The sequence below is a fragment of the Prunus mume genome, linkage group LG7, assembly GCF_029339155.1.
Source record: "Prunus mume cultivar Tortuosa linkage group LG7, ASM2933915v1, whole genome shotgun sequence".
NCBI classification, from domain to species: Eukaryota; Viridiplantae; Streptophyta; class Magnoliopsida; order Rosales; family Rosaceae; genus Prunus; species Prunus mume.
Window position 1 is genome coordinate 18,255,521 of NC_142704.1, and position 17,636 is coordinate 18,273,156.

The 17,636-nt window shown below is 35.8% G+C and overlaps 1 pseudogene across 1 annotated transcript in view; it reads right to left on the reverse strand.

Moving 5' to 3' along the window:
* Positions 1-4,920: 4,920 nt before the first annotated feature.
* The window catches only part of LOC148915647 (uncharacterized), a 13,647-nt pseudogene continuing 931 nt past the window's right edge, over positions 4,921-17,636 (reverse strand). The window contains exons 2-17 of the transcript XR_016122296.1: positions 17,487-17,591; positions 16,673-16,846; positions 15,648-15,785; positions 14,729-14,854; positions 12,342-12,440; positions 11,502-11,621; positions 11,256-11,319; positions 10,576-10,630; positions 10,381-10,505; positions 9,941-10,014; positions 8,739-8,788; positions 8,288-8,374; positions 7,590-7,640; positions 7,412-7,495; positions 6,031-6,081; positions 4,921-5,510 (exon numbers count right to left, since the gene is read on the reverse strand). The product of XR_016122296.1 is annotated as an uncharacterized LOC148915647 (transcript). The remainder of the gene's footprint in view (positions 5,511-6,030; positions 6,082-7,411; positions 7,496-7,589; positions 7,641-8,287; positions 8,375-8,738; positions 8,789-9,940; positions 10,015-10,380; positions 10,506-10,575; positions 10,631-11,255; positions 11,320-11,501; positions 11,622-12,341; positions 12,441-14,728; positions 14,855-15,647; positions 15,786-16,672; positions 16,847-17,486; positions 17,592-17,636) is intronic.

Genomic DNA, 17,636 nt, shown 5'->3' on the forward strand with positions numbered 1-17,636 from the left:
TAACAGAACCAGTAGGAACTGAAACATCATCATAGTGAGAGCTAGTTGGTAAAAGCACTTGTACCTGATCATCCCTTAGCACGGGTGCTGGCATAGAAACAAGAGGGACTCAGTCACCAATAGAATCATTGCTAGAAGAAGCACGAGAAAGCGGATCATTATTGGAAACTTGGTGAGGGAAAAAGACATCCTGAGATATAGCAGGTTGTAAACCAGATGGTGATAAACTCATACTATGTGCTGGAGTGGATGAAGACACAGGAATAGAAATAGAAACCAATACCGGAGTTGGCTGTGAATTTCCATGAGACGAACTCGAAGCAGACGAAGACATTTTATTTGCAAAAGGAAAAACTGTCTCATCATGCAAAACATGTCTTGAAACAACAAATTTACCAGTAAGCATATTAAAACACAAAACTCCCTTGTAACCTTGTGCATAACCCATGAACACACATTGAGCAGTCCTTGGTTGAAGCTTGTGCACATTATAACATCTCAAGTAAGGATAAACAGCAGTGCCAAAAACTCTCAGATGTTGAACATTAGGAGCATGACCAAACAACTTAAGGAATGGAGAGTGATGATTCAAAACCTCACTCGGCATTCTATTTATTAGATAAACAGCATGAGCAACAGAATGAACCCAAAACTTTGTAGGAAGTGAAGCAGCAGATAAAAGAGTTATGGCTGTGTCAATAACATGGCGATTCTTTCTTTCAGCCAACCCATTCTGCTGAGGAGTGTGAGGGCAAGACAAGTGATGAGTAACGCCTTTAGAATCAAGAAAGGCAGTGAACAATGTGCTAGTAAACTCACCCCCTCCATCAGTTTGAAATGTCTTAACTTTAGCATCATACTGATTTGTGAGCATAGCATAAAACTTCTTGAAAACTCCAAAAACATCTGATTTATTAAAAATGGGATATAGCCACATAAAACCAGTACATTCATCAACAAAATTGACATAATATCTATAGCCATCAATGGATTTTACAGCAGAGGGACCCCATACATCACTATGGATACATTGAAATGGCATAGTGGCTCTAGAATGACTAGTAGGAAAAGACAACCTATGCATTTTGCCTTGTAAACATGCTGAACAGATAGCTGAAGAAAGATCATCAGAAGCAGAAATAGTAGAAGCTTGCAACATTTTCTTTGTAACCTCATTAGTGGTATGTCCTAACCTCTGATGCCACAAGGAAGACTTTATTTTCTGGCCAATGTAAGCTTTATGCATTGAAGAAATTGAAGATATTGTAGACCGAGGAAGCAGTGGAATAGGATATAAACCATGATCACTCTTTCCCTTGAGAAGCACCTGATGAGTGACTTTGTCCTGTATCAAGAAACCAGAGACATCAAACACAATATAACAGTTGTTATCCTTACAAAGTTGGTGCACGGACAAAAGATTTGCTTTGAGTTCAGGAACATGAAAAACAGAGGGCATTGTAAGCCTAGATGTAGCACCAGGAATATTAGAAGTGCCGATATGAAGTATATTCAGACCTTCCCCATTTCTAACTGTGACATTTTCCTCAGTAACACATGGAGTCACATTTTGCAACTGAGACACATCACCCACCATATGATGTGTGGCTCCACTATCAGCAATCCAGACTTGTTCAGGAGAATAAGAAGTCTGTGTTGTCATAGCAGTTAAGGAAGAAGGAGGAGCTTGACCTTGAAATGAGTAATTCGACCTGTGATAACAATCCAAAGCAACATGCCCACGCTTGCCACAGATTTGGCACTCGTGCAATCAGAAAACTGAAGATTGAGAATTGGCATGCCTAAAGAAACAATTAACAGCCGTATGACCCCTTTTATTACAAATCTGACATTCAGGAACAAACTTGGAACCAGAAAATGTGTTGTGGCCTTGATAAACAGGAGTAATGCCTCTGAAATTTGGACGAGTAGGAGAACTAAAATTCCGTCCACCATTGAACTTGCCTCGACCAAAACCAGTATGAGAAATAGGACGAGGACCAAAAGACAGCGAAGGAGGTCTAGAAGATGCATTACCAGAATAACCAACATGAGAAGGCGGGGTAGGAAGCAAACCTTGTCCTGAAGACAGAGAGACAGACGATGAACCACTGTGAGCTCCTGAACCATAGCCGAAGATGTATGAGGCACAAACAAAGCGAGAATGAGAGGTAAGTCGAGCCTCATTTGCTCAAGACAAGAATCGAGCACGAAAATCTTTCAACGAGATTGGCGTATCACGAGCAATCAAGATCGTCTTGATGATGTTGTATTCAGGTGGTAGACCATTTAATGCAGCAATGATAAAATCATCATCAGAAATCTTAGTACCAGCAGCATGAAATCGATCACGCAGATGTTTGAGACGAAGAAGAAATCACTCAACGGAATCTCCACCTTTTGCACACCTGAAATTGTTTTCAAATGATTGATTCAGCACGAGAAACCGACGATAACGATCGGTGAGACTAAGCCAAGCATCCTCGGCGGTCTTACAGCAATAACATACTCAATTGCTTCGTCAGAGAGAGAAGCAATGAGAAGACTGAGAAGAGCTTTATCATGCGCGTCCAACTTATAAGCAGCAGTGACTTCCGATGTCACTCCCTCTTCATCAACAATCGCAAATTTGGGCGGAGGAAGAGCAGAGCCATCAAAATGGCCAAAGAGATCGTAACCTTCCAGAACCGACTCAATTTGATAATTCCACTTAAGAAAATTATCATCAGTAAGACGAATAGTAAGCAATCCAAGGAGGTGTTCAATTTTGAGAGAAGATGATGAAGAAGCAGCCATGGCAGAAATCTAGGGTTGTCTCAGAGCAGTTCGTCGAATTTTGAGAAGAAAATTCGTTGAAGAAAGAGGACGAAGACACAGAAGGAGAGAAAAGAACAGAGAAATTGAAGAATTGGAAGATGAAAGTGAAAAGGTAGGGTTATCAGGAACAAGAAATCGAAGATTTGGAAGAGGAAATCGAAAAGGAAAAAATTTAGGATTTATCGGGAACAAGAAAAGTTGCAGAATCAATAAGAGATCGAAGAGGATTGGGAACGGAAGCAAGAAAAACAGATCGAACTAGGCTCTTGATACCATGATAACGAAAGTGAAATGTGCAGAGAAAGATAAGGAGGAAGAAAGCTAGAGAGAGAACACATGAATTTCTAAGAGAATTTTACTGGTTGTATTTTCTTAATGAACAATTACTGTACATACCAGCTTTATACAATTGCTTAACAATTCCTAACTGACCACACGACATACACATGATCTACAGCTACAGATAATATGCTGACTAGACATGTACAGTCATCAACTTCCTCGATACAGATTTCTTACAAGCTTCCCATGGTGATTGCCCATCTTTTACGTGGCTGTCCATCTTGTGGGGACGTGAACTGTTACAACTTGGCCTCCATTTGCACATTTGCGAAGGACGGTTGGTTCGAATTTATGGAGATTCTTGGATTCGACATGCCCGTGTGTTGCCAGTCATGGGCCATTTTAGATCCTGATGCTCGAGTGTCTGAACTACTCACTGCCAGCGGAGGGTGGGATATACCAAAGATTTATCAAGTTTTCAATTTTCTCGAGGAAGAGCTTGTTATTTCTATTCCCATCTCTAATTTAAATTTGGATAGAAGGATGTGGCACTTCACATCAAATGGTAGATATAGTGTAAAAAGTGGACATTGGGTTGCTAATGAACATCAAGGACTTGCTAGTACTACAGCTGCTGATTGGCCTAGTTCATCTTCTGTCAACAAACTATGGAAATATTTGTGGAAGCTGAAGGTGCCTCCAAAAATTTTTCTTTTTCTATGGAGATTTGTACAGAATATTCTCCCATCAAGGGATGTACTATATCGGCTCAGGAGGCTGATCATTGATGTTGTTTGTTTTCGTTGCCTTACTGCTCTTGAAACATCCACCCATGCTATGTTTGATTGTGACAGCAGTCGGCAAGTCTGGGAGGGGTGGGGCTTTCTGTTATGCCTCTTATATCACAAAGTCATGAGCCGAACGGCGCTGGAGGTGTTCTCTGGGGACCAATTACCCGTATTTGCAATTACAGTTTGGCTGTTTTGAAATGAGAGCAATGCTATTTTATTTGGTTATAATCCAACTTTCCAAGGTAGATTGCTGGAACAGGTAAGGAGCTATGATGCTTAGGTTAAACGTATGACTGAATGTCATCATAGGAGTTCCCCCATGCCAACTATTACGGTACGGTGGCAGCCCCCCAGTGGTTTTTTAAAACTAAATGTGGATGAGGTTGTAGATATGAAAGATGGATCGAAGGGGGTTGGTTTTGTGCTTCGGGATCCCAATGGTGAATTAACTTGAAGCTGTGGCTATGCGAGCTCCTGGCATGGTGTATATCCTTGCCACGGAGCTCTACACGCTGAAGAATGGGTTACTCTTTGCATTGGACGCAGGATTTGTGCCTCTGTTTGTTCAAACTGATTGTTTGAATGTTGTACAATTGATTAACAACGAGGAAGTCCGTTTAGCTCCGGAAGGGAGTTTGGTGGAGGGAATTCGCACTCTTCTGCAGCATGTACCTTCCACTGTTCTCTCCTACATTCCCCGCCAGGCTAATACTCTGCTCATCGTATTGCACAGTTTCCCACCCCGGAGTTTTGTCCCAGATTTTCTTTGGTAAGGTTTTAACGAGGCCACATTGATACATTCTTTCTTCCCAATTTTTTGGAGTTTAATGAAACAAATTTTTCTATATAAAAAATAGATTTCCATATTTTTCTATCAATTTCCATGACTTTTATTCAATATTTATATGGTGCTATGAAACTAATGCAAAAGGGAGCATCTTCAATAAGGATTTTATGTTGATTTTTTTTTTTTTTTTGGATCAAATGATGATAATATTTCATTGCAGAGGTTCCTTATACTTCACAAAAATACAAAAGAATATGCGTTTCTTTGTATACAAAAGAATATTCACGTATTATACACGTACATAACTATTTTTCACAAATAACACACGTTTTCTTGACTTATTGTAAATGCAACAATTCCCGATAGACAATACTCAATGCCAGTTACACATAAGAGCAGTGTAATATAAGCATTTGCTGCACTGTTTTCCAAGTCACTGTCCCATGCAATTGATTCGAGCAAAAGCTAAGCCACCAAGTCCGGAAATTCAACCTCCATAAAATAATAATGTTATCACCAAAATTTGGCAAACGCCACGAAAGGGCCCCAATAAGATAGCTAACTATATAGTTAAATCTAACACTAAATACATCAAGTTTCTTTGCTCATCCATGTTTGTTAAAGAATATGCCTTCCGTGACACTCCCACCAAAATTGAGGTGGACCAGTTGAGTGCGTATTATAATTACCCGTTTTGAAACATTTAAGTATTACCTAATGAAGTTACAAAACTGCACGAATGGCGAGATTTATTCCTTTTGCCGTTTACTCATGCTTTTACGCTTGTTAACGTCCATATATTTTTTCCTTAACCGAATGGCCTTTGGTGTAACCTGCACAAATAAAAGCATCATATGATAAGTAATGTGACTACAAATTAGCACCATTCTGTAATGTTCGGGAACCAGAAAGTTGCAACAATCTGTACATATAACGAGGAACTTAGCACCCATTCGGTAATGTTCTGGTTTTCAATTATTTTATTTTCTAAATTAAAGATTGAGGATGAAAATAAATTCCGGGGGTGGGGGGCTGGGTGTGGGGGGAAGGAGGGAACAAAAAGCGCTTCTACTTTTAAATTTGGTTTTTAGTTTTATTGTATGAACCATTGCACATTTTATTCTCCATCCCATACATATATCATTTATAATTTCACATTTTATTCTCCATCGCACAGGTATATCATCCCTATTTCTCACTATCCTCTCATTTCTCCTTCTTTGAAAATAAAAACTAAAAACTAAATGAAAAAATGTTACCCAACGGACCTCAGCTGATAGTTTATATGGCAACATATGACAACTGTTCACAATTAATCACAAGTGGACGGAAAAAATTAAAATCAGGAGGTACCTCAATAAGCTCATCAGAGGCTACATAGCCTATCGCTTCTTCAAGAGTCATCTGCACCCAAATGCTTTCAGATATTAGCAACCGCAGGAAGAGTGTAAAGACAATGAAGGTTTTACTTTATTTAAAATTAATGGCGGGTTTATTACTACCAAAAGCAGAAAAGCAGATTATAGAAGTGGCATTTTTATTCTCCAGCAGTTCTTAATATTTTGAACATTTTGAATCCGTTGTTGAAACTAACAAATTTTAAAGAATTTCTCTAAAATGTGATGCAACAGAATATTATGCTTTTGGAAAGAAAAAATGGAACATAATAGGAAGATTAATGTAGTGCACTACTTATCAATAGAGTGCAAGCGTGCTTTATACATGACACGAAGTCACTAATCATACAAGAATTAAGATAATCAAACCATAAGCCTAAAAATTTTCTCATTAAATGATCAGATGTTAAGTAAAGCACTAAAGTAAATGACTAAATTGCTTTTTTTATCAGCCTATATCAACAATGCTTCCCTCTCAAGCTGGAGAGTATATCAACAACTTCCAGCTTGCTACAAGTATAACTGAGACGAATTCTAAATGAGATGAGATCTGTACAAGATGAGAACCAAGAAGAGATCTCATCAGGATGGAGAACTCAGCGGGCAAGATGGAATCTCCACAGGGAAAAAAACTGAGGGGAGATCTTAACTAGAAAAAACCACAAGAATTTCAACATATCTATCACATAGTAGCTAGAGATAAGTTGGCCACTTTTTGTTCTTCCTCATATTATTGTTTTGTGTGTGCGTGTGTGTATGTTCAAAGTAAGGGCAACACGTTAAAGGAAAAAAAAAAACAAATCAGAAAAATAAGAGGACGATCATTGAGTTACACTACTTATCAATAGAGCACATGGGTGTTTAATGTATGGCCAGAAGACACAAATTTGCCAGATAAGCCTTGAATTATGCTAATCAGACAATAAGAATCAAATTTAGCTTATTAAAAAGTCAGACCTTACGTTAAGCTAATGGACTAAGCTAAAGGTCCCATAATCAGTCATTAAACTAAATGACTAATAACCAGCCTATATTACAAAAGTGCTATCAAGTTGGCCCCTATATTAGGCTGAGGGATTAACTGTAGAAAATTTGAATATCAAGTCAAATATATTTTAGGATTAACGATTTCCAAATTGTAGACCATCTATAGATAGACTTGATCCCCTTAATGATGGATAAATTTACGCTAAGCGCACATTGCCCAATTTAATATATGGCTAGGCTACAAAACAATCCTTATTTCAATACAGTGACTATATAATGCATGCTAGACAACCCATGGAGAAAACTGTATGCAACAAAGATTAAAGAAAAATAACTTGGTTGATACATACAAGGCGAGGAGGAGCTAGTTTCACATTCTCATCCTTGCTTGCAGCACGTACATTTGTAAGTTCCTTATTTCTTACAGGGTTGACCTGTATTGGCAAGGTCAGTCAACTATACAAACCACAAGTTTAATAACATAAATATAACACAATTCATAACATGAAAAGCACATAATTTCCTTACATCTAGATCCGTGTCCCTCGAATGTTCGCCAACAATCATGCCATCATATGTCTGCGTATTAATGAACAAAAGAGACACTTTTATCAAACAAACAAAACCACGTCTATCCAGTTCATTTACTAGGTACTCTAGGATCTATAATTTCTTTGAATCAAACAACCACTTACCCAGTCTACCTAGTATAGGAAACACAGTTTTCATCCGTTCACTATAGTTATTAATTTTAACCCATGTGAAACAAATTTTTTATCCTGGGCCATCCTGTTTAAGTTAATTAGCCCCAAAAATTACACAGTGATCAATTTTATCCTGTCCTTAATTTCTCTTCTTTATATAGAGATGAAGAACAAGACCACACTCTCTCTTTTTGTCTTTTTGTCCTTTTGTTTTTTGTCTGAACAGGACCACACATTTGTAGGGAAAAAGGGTCTAGAGTATTTGGAGTTGGAAAAAGATGGCTGTGACAGAGAGCGAATGATTAAAGAAATATGGAGAGAGCGAATGATTAAAGAAATATGAATTTAATGTTCTCAAAATAAAGAAGCATCCTTTAGTCAATATGAATGTATTTTTATCATCTAGAATACATGTAATTAGCATAAACAATAGGATCCTTACCTACCACATCTGTAATAACTAAAGAGATTTGGGAAGTTAAAAGATAGGTAGAAACAAGAACTGATCATATATGTACCAACCTCCATGCCAGGATTCACAAAAAGAGTTCCTCGAGGTTCTAAACTCATTAACGCATAGGCTGTGATTGTACCATAGCCCATTGACACCTATTGAGTAAAGTAAAAAGAAGGAAAATACCAGTCATATAACACATACAACTTCCATGTAAACAACAGGTGTAACATATAGAAGATTTAACATTATATGTTATGATGAAGAGTTACATCCGTATTCCTATCTTAAAAAATAGTCAATGTTTGAAATAAGCATCAATCATGAAGCAACTGTAGATCATAAAAATAAAAAGTGGTTCTCTTGAGATGTCTCTAATGTTTAAGCTATACATCTTCTCAAGACAAGAGCAGTTAACTTGAAAAATACATTTTAACAAACCTTAACAGATAATTATTCTTCAGAAACAGTGTAGAATCAAATAGTTCATCATAAATCAAAAAGCAAGTACACGCATACCAACACTCCTTTCCTGACATTTCCAAGAGGACCTCTGTATTTTTCATAGGCTGTGTAAAAAAAGATAACATGCATGAGAAATTGCAATAAAAGAAAATAACAGCAGCCTTAACTTAAAAAAACAACAATATTTAAAGCTAATAACAAATAAATTCAGTGAAGCAAAAAAAAAAAAAGCTAAACAGTAGAACATTTGATTTTAGACTGAATACCAGAAAAAGAAAATGGATGAGTTATAACAAGAGGAATGTAATTAGTATTTAGCGCTTTTAATTCAGAACACGCTAGTGGTTCACTCTCCACACTATCACATTTTAGAAGTATATTCTCCAAATATGAAGGTATAATACTTTATAACAGTTGTGATCATAATAGGAACTGCAATGCGTATTGGGAATTTAACGGAAAAGACATTCTGGTCAAATTGCCATACTCTGTATCCATATCCTGAACCAAGCATAACACAAGTTATGTTACATTTTACAGAAAAATTTTACAATCTAGGGAAAAACTGTAAATTTGAGGAGTATTTTTTTTGGGTCAGGAAAAGCACTGAAAGTTGCTTCATTTGGTTTTAAACTGATTGGAAAAGATACTACCACGAAATTATTTCTGGACTTCTCTGTAAAAACATTTCAAGAACATTAATTTTAGTGTCATTTTTCTTCATTAGAGGGGGAATTCTGTGCTAAGCTTTCTGTGTTGCTGTACTATGTGTTGGTTTAGGTTTTCTCTTTCGATTTTTCAATTCTGTAAAATTAAGATTCATCTGATTAGACCATAATAACTGTTATTAACCAGGCTGAGAATCAGATTTATAAAAATACACATTTAAGAAAATAAACACAACATAAAATAAAATAAATTCAATTCTTATTTTATGTTCATCAGATGCATAAGTATCATACACTAAGAGTATGTAAACATACATATGCATGAGTTATACATGCATGCATACATCACTATATATACATGTAGGCACAGGTCCGGACACAAACACAAGCACATCCATATGTCAGGGTCTAGACCTGGACAGAGAACCATGTTAAATCCAAGCAACCAGAAAATGTAGAACTAGGTGATGACCAACTAGGAAAAGAATTACCTCCCTAACGAGGCCCCAGTTACATGACAGATTTAAAGGCAAAACCAAAATGCAAAGGGAATGGAGAGATAAAAGTAACAAGACAGGAAAATCTTACTTAAGAAAGCGCGATGCATAAATCCAGTTCCACGTGTGTCACTGCTAAACACGCTTCTGTAACCAACCAGACCCCTGAAGAATACAACACAAAAGAAGATCAATTTCTATTATTTAAATAGAATGTATCGCCAATGAAACTATAAATCACTAGGCCAGATATAAATCATAAATGGTGATGAAACTAGTTGACTGCATAGATAAAACATGGTTAAAGATTATGCAATGTGACATTAGATGTGCAGTAATGGTAAAGAGTCACCACAAGACCAAATGAGTACGATGGACATGGTGATTTTCATTCTGATGACTACCAATATGGAAAAATGTATAAACGGTACAACCTATCAAATGCTAAACAGATAATTATTGCTTATGTGGCAAAATAATATAGGCTCAGTGAGGCAGAAAGAAGAATTGACATTAAGAGGGTAAGAGAACCTTGATGGACATGTCAAAGACAATCTAGTCCTGTCAACACTTCCTGGAACAGGACCCATGTCAACAATCTCAGCTCGCCTATGAGATAAGGCTTCCATAACTAACCCGACATGCTCTTCATTTACCTGCAACAATAATACATGAGTCTCAATTGTTGAAAGGAACTACACAATTTTCAGATCTGCAATTCCTTACCTCAATAGTAACTTCTTCAATTGGCTCAAGCTTTTGACCATTCTCCGTTTTATACCTGATTCAGTACCAAAAAACAAAAAACTTAGCTCAAGGTGTCAAAATGAGTAATTCAACAAAAGCAAGGACAGAAGAAAAATCATACGGTGAATTATGTGTGAGCACATATCAGTGTTTTAAATCACGCTCACATAGCGCACTATATCACTAACTATATTGCATAGCGTTCCTAATTTTCTATACACATACACTAATGCACGCACAGTAGATATAACAAAATGAAGTCTAGAAAATAGGACCTGCTACTGTATAAGCACTGATTTTTTTTTTAAGGATATCAGATAAAGTAAAATTATAACACAAGACCTTTTTTCCAAAGCATATAACAAAACATTGGGAACAAAAATGTTAAAAAGAACTCTTCATTCCACCTTCTTTACCATGTATTGACTGTTAATCTTTGCATATGTCTCCTCCATTAGTATCCTACCAAAGTTCCCCAAGTATTTCACATTTTTGCTGCAAATGTCTTTATAATTTTAACACTCTAAACTGATCACCATTATATTTCCAGAACCTCAATATATTTTTCTTTATAATCAAAAGCCCTGGATTTGGGAAATCCATATATATGTAAACAAAATCACATTTACTTAGCAATAAATCAAAAATCAGTGCCTCACATGACTTTGGGAGGTGAGACAGACAGCTCGAAGCCTTCCCGCCTCATATTCTCAATTAAAATACCTGTTTTACACATCATGAAAACTACACTGAGAATATGTTTAAACGTAATTGACAATGAAATGTAGAGATGCAAGTGGAGAGAGCCGTGTCAGTAAAACATCGTATATATATTTGGTTGACAAGAAGTCTCTTGGAAGAAAACAAGAAACTGCGAAAATAATTGTGAACTTAAAGGAACAAACCTAGTTGAAGCTCTCCCCTCCCTGAACTTCATATGATTCTGATAAGCCTGGAAGAACATTAATGGCAAGATTGGTTTCCGCTTCAGCTGACAGCCGATCACCAATTTTTCCTCCAGTGAGCTGCAAATTATAACATCATCAGCATGTCAGATCATGTAGACTGGTCCAAGTGCAACCCATTCTTACAGGTGCAGTCATCAGTTTTTTGCTTAGATTTAAGTGGAATGAAAATACATAGAGTGACGGATGACCATGTTAAAAAGGGCGCAACATGTATTGTGACCCCAATAACACTTGCCTAGAGCATGTCTAGGGCGTTTACAGGTTGGTGGAAAAAATATATATTTTTGGACATTAGCCTGGCTTGGGACTGATACAGAGTATTCCTAGCAGGATGTATTATTATGCAAGTTGAATGAAATTCATTACTTAGAACTAAGAAGTTGCTGGACACCTGCCAAATTTCTACCGTCCTTATGTACTACATATTTTCAATTGGACAGGTGATTCAAACCCTACTTTTCATAAAAATTGACACCCCACTTTAATGTCAAATTTAGGAAAACATAGATGACAATAAGAGATTACAATACAAACTTTCATATCTCTACTGTATGTGCGCTATCTATATATTTTTCATAGTTTATCCTAGTTCTAAAGCAAGTACTGATTTTCTATTCATACAATAATGATTTGAAACCAAAAATGAGAAAAATAAAATGAATACATCTATCAAAGTGACAAGTAAATAGCTAAATGCAAATTAAGGGCATTAAAAAAATATATAGTATATATATCCACTGATTGCAAAAAAAACAAAACAGAAAAATCATGACTTACGTGGGTACCATCACGACCAGCTAATGGAGAATCGTTAACACCAAAAGTCATGGAAATAGTTGGGGGATCCAACTCAACGGTGGGTAATGCAATCATAATCTATCAGATGCAACCATAAGTCAGTTTTCAACAAAATGTACCACTATGACGCGTTATAGAAAGATAAAAACATATAAACCCTTAGAATGATGCAATATAAGAATTACACATCATAATGTTTTACCATCATCTTAAGACAAAAGTAGATAAAATCATTTAAGTAACTAATTTGAAAGACAAAAGACAAGTGATGTAGACTACCTACATAGACATTCAAATCGCAAATCGCACCCAAGAGAAAGAGCAAACAGAGTCAGACATAACATGGTGCAAAAGTTGTACATCCTTGAAAGAAAAGGATCCCATGATGCTGAACAGATATTACATTCGATTGCAAATCCCATCTGTCTATTAAGAGCATGTCTAACTATATTAGTGACTATAATTGATTTCTTATGTGTATCACTAATCCATAGCACCTCATTTTAGTAAGTGGTATAAGTTCTCATACACTAGTACCCACAGATATGGATTATTAAACCAATTAAATATAATTATACACTGTGAGGGACATTAAGTATACATTTACTTATTCAAAAATAAACTAATGAAAAGTTCACAAACAGTAAATAACAGAGCATGTTGATTATATCGAATTGGGAAGCAACAATAATCTACTCCACTTGGATGGAATGATTTTTTTTATAAAAAAAAAAAAATATTAGATTTGACAATAGGCTAAGGTATGGCATGTTTACTTACTTGAAATGGGGAAGGCAAAAATTGGGGAAGTCAAGAATAGAAGAGAGAAGGAATGGGTAAGAGATCACCCATTCCAAGTAAGTAAACATGCCATTAGTTTTTCCTTCGTGCCTCGATAAGCTAAATTAGTTTAAAACTATAACTAATAGAATATATTTGAGATTTAAATAACTAGATAAATATATTTGAAATGGCTAATATAATGAATAATTTCAATTTTTTTTCCTTCTAATACAAATACAAATAGTTGGGTTTTGTAGTAATGCAATCAAGCAATTTAACTATATAATATTAACTGAATTCCTAGGTTTGAAATAATTCCTCCCAAAGGGACCCTTAGTTTCTCATCTAACCTCTACAAAACTCTGGCATACAACATAATGTGTGTATCTAAAATCCTTCTGACATACATCAAAATAAACTTGGAGCATTTCTTCATGAAAAACTAATAAAGCCCCTACCCATTTCTTCTCTTTGCGTCATTATTGAAAATACTCAATTTCATTGACCTATTTAACTTTATTACAAAGTATCAGAATAAATCAGAAATCCAATTCAACCAAGAAATAACGACAAGTACTTTTATGACATAAGAATTAAAATTAAAATACTTTTCACACTTCTGGCATGATTGTTTATAAGTAATGGGAATAATAAGAAAGAGACTAGAATAAACAAGGAATGGGAATCGTATCAACTATCCCCTCCTAGTTGATTTGATTTCTGGTTTTGGGGTATTTGATTAAGGATTTTAAGGTGGGACCTGTGTATTAAATGATTGTTTTCTGTGTAAGTTAACACAAGGGAAGTCAGGAATGGCAATCATTCCCTTTCTTCTTATTCCCATTACTTGTAAGTAAACATGCCATTCGTCATAAATTGTCTAACAAGACTAAGTTTCAATTCACAATGTCCTCAATTACCAAAAAAAAACTCAGTTTGTTCTCTATTGGTACCACCCTAAACTGCGTAAGAAGAATGCATTCCCACCCATTACCATAATATCCCGCAGTACTCACTGAACTGCATTACATCAAGCAATCCTACTATGGTGAAAGCTTCTCATAACTTTACTTTAAAGTAATAAACTTCTACATCACCATATGAGCCAAAACTATTTCAAATGAACAAACAGAACATCAAATATATGTACAGAGAATATCAAAATATCAAATGCTTTACCATGGTACAAGCACCCTTAATTTTTATTTGAAAAGTTCAAACTCAAATGTTAAACAAGACACAAAGCACCTACACCTTGCGTTATACAACGGCCATCCATAATTTGTTAACACAAACTAGGATCAGTTTAAATAATTATATTAGAAGGGAACCAAGGTGAATGCCTATGACTCTGCAAGAAAGGGACTGAAAAACCTTAGCAAGAGCCCCAGTTGAGCCTTCTCAAGGTAGGAACGGAAGTACAAGGGATACAAGAAAATATATAGTGAAGTAATTATATATTCAGATTTAAAAAAGAAAATCAGAATAAAAACAAAATGGGAAGATCAGTTGACTACGTGAGACCAAAGAGAAGAAAATGAAAAGACTTGTGAAGGCCATAGACATAATTTCCACTAACATACCTCAACGTTTGCGACCGTATGGCCAATAGATGGACTTCCCAACCCAGCCATGGATACTATGTCACCAGCTCCAGCACTATCAATTAGGGCCATATGTGTTCCCTTCTTTTTCATCAGTTTCACAACCTACAAAAAGTAAGCAGTTATCCTGTAAATTAGTACCATTGCCTGTGGAAGATGAAGAAACAAAAAACTAGTTTAGAAAAAAAAATGTAATATTTCAATTTGGTGTTGAGCTTCTTTCCTCATGTAAAAAATTATAGCTAATGTTCATATTTCATAGAAAGTCGTTGAAATAAGCTTTTGTTCATTTTTTATTTGCCTCAAGAATGTTATGGTTCTTTTATTTGTGATGATTAATAAAGCTTCCTTAAATTAAAAAAATTTATTATTAAAAAAAAAAAGTAGTAACTTCTTCTGAAACAAAATGTTCACAAATATTGGTCTAAGTTTGTAACATGTTCATGAGAAGACAGAGGAAACAGAGAATTTTGTATTATTACGTGTTCAAAAGAATTTTTCAAACATTACCATTATTCTGTGAGAGACAAGGATGTTTCAGAGGTTGTATACTTTCATCTTAGATACTTAGTCAGAGAAAAACAAAGCAATAAGCCTCAATACTCTAATTAAGAAATTACAAAATGCAGGCTTAGAGCGCTAGTAGTCAAATACAGAACATTCTGAGTAAATTAACGCCATTTCTGATAAGTCAAATTAACTGAACCAACACATACACATAGATAAAATAATATATAGGATGGAATGAGGACATTGATAGTGAACTCTACAAGAGCTTTATCTGAACATGGGTAAAATATCATTGTGATAAAGAATTAAATATTGTACAGATGCACTACAAGTGGGAAAAATATTTCTTGAGCTCCAACTACAATGAGGAAAATTTACAGCCACAAACCTTCCCTTCTTCAATTTTCTCAACCCCAGAATCTTTGTGACGCAGCCCATGAACTCGGTCACCAACACGAATGCTGCCAGAAGAAACCCGTCCAGTCAATATTCGTCCAAGGTAGAAGTCTCGTTCCATCATGGAAACCTTAGAGCAACGCCAATAAATGCTATTTCAATTTTTCCAACACTATGAACAATAAAAGGAATGAACAGAAAAGATAAAAACAAGTTATTTATCCATTAAGTCAAAGCCGGTGACATGGGTTCTATAGCATAATTATGTGTTCCTTGCAAGTGTGTGTTGCTGGATTATCCATAAAAAGTGCAACTGCGCTCCAGTGTGAATAACTCTATTTCATGCACTAATATTGAAGTCTTCTGCCAAGAACTTGTATTTATAGAACAATAAACCATAAAGCAACATGAATCCTAAAAAATTAAAAGAATAAATAAAATCATACAAATTCATAAAGAATAAAGCAACATAAAAATCATACAAATTCAGAATTCACCATAGTTGGGAAGATTTTGGTTTGAACAATATCCTATATCTAGATAATCCCAGGAACGTAATAAAATTTCCAAAATTGAAATCTGAAGTTAAATTAGCATGAAAACAAACTTTCCAAAAGCTTTACCAGTGCATAGCTTTCAAATCCATCCATGAAGGCATTTCCACATCATAAGATTATGACGAGGATAAAAAAGAAAATCATAATCAGCAATGCACTAATAGCTAGTTAGAGGATATTGGTTATGGTGCCCAAGACCTTAACAATCAGTTGCAATCTCAAATATTACTAGCAGTCGTCTAATCCTCATTTATAGGATGGTCACACTTCCCACAGAATTTGAAATGTACAAGCGGAATTCTCTAAAGAAACCACTTCATAAATCAAGGAGGAAAGTACATTAACAGACCAGCCAAAAGCAGGAAAAATAATATGGATTCAACCTACATATTCAGCTCAAAAAAGGGAAGTGGGGTGAGGATAAATATACAAATACATTCTTTAACAGTTGAATACCAACCAGCATCTGGAAAGGTGCCTCAAGATTGGCTGTTGGTGGAGGAACATGACTTATAATGGCATCAAGCAGCCGTGACATATTTCTTGCATCAGCAGGTGGATCTTTGGTGTAAGTGGTGGGAAGCCCAACCTTCCTTAGCAGAAGCATACAGCACAGGAAAATCTAGCTGCTCCTCTAAATCAAGAATAGGAAATATTTTGATTCAGATTTTCATCTGACTAATACAAAGTTAAGACAATGGAAATTAAAGTTGGAACATCCAACCCATAACCAATTGGAAATGGGTGAAGAGGCCCAGATGTTATATACTGTGATGCAAGGTTTCAACAATCCAATGTCGGATCTTCATGTGTGGCAGGACTGAGACAAACATGTGGATTAATTATATTAGGTGGTGTAAAACACATGTGTGGCAAATTGTGCTGAACACGTGAATGAATTGCCGGCTTTGATATCATGTTAAAATTAGAGCATCCAACTCAAAACCAATTGAAAATGAGCAGAGGCCCAGGATAATATATATTATAGTGCAAGACTTGAAATACCCAAAGTGGGATTTTAAAATCTCAACATTCCCACTAACGTGTCGCAGGACTTCACCTGACACATAGATAAATTATATTGGTAATATGGAGCATGTGAGACCAGATTGGGCCTGACGTGTGGATGAATCTTCATAACACATTAAAGTTAGAGCATCCAACCCAAAATCAATGGCTGGAGAGGTCCATGATATTATGTAATGTGGTGCAATGCTTGAAATACCCAATGTGGGATTTTATAATCTCAATATTCTGTTCTTATATTTCCACACCTGAAGCACCAAGATTTGCAAAAAGATCGAATATCAAACTCTCAACTTCATTACACATCTCTTCCGAAACTGCATAAACACAATAACCAATAACATTAGCAATAACTCAAGTAAATGGGAAATACAGCTTAACAGCTATGATCTGAGGAT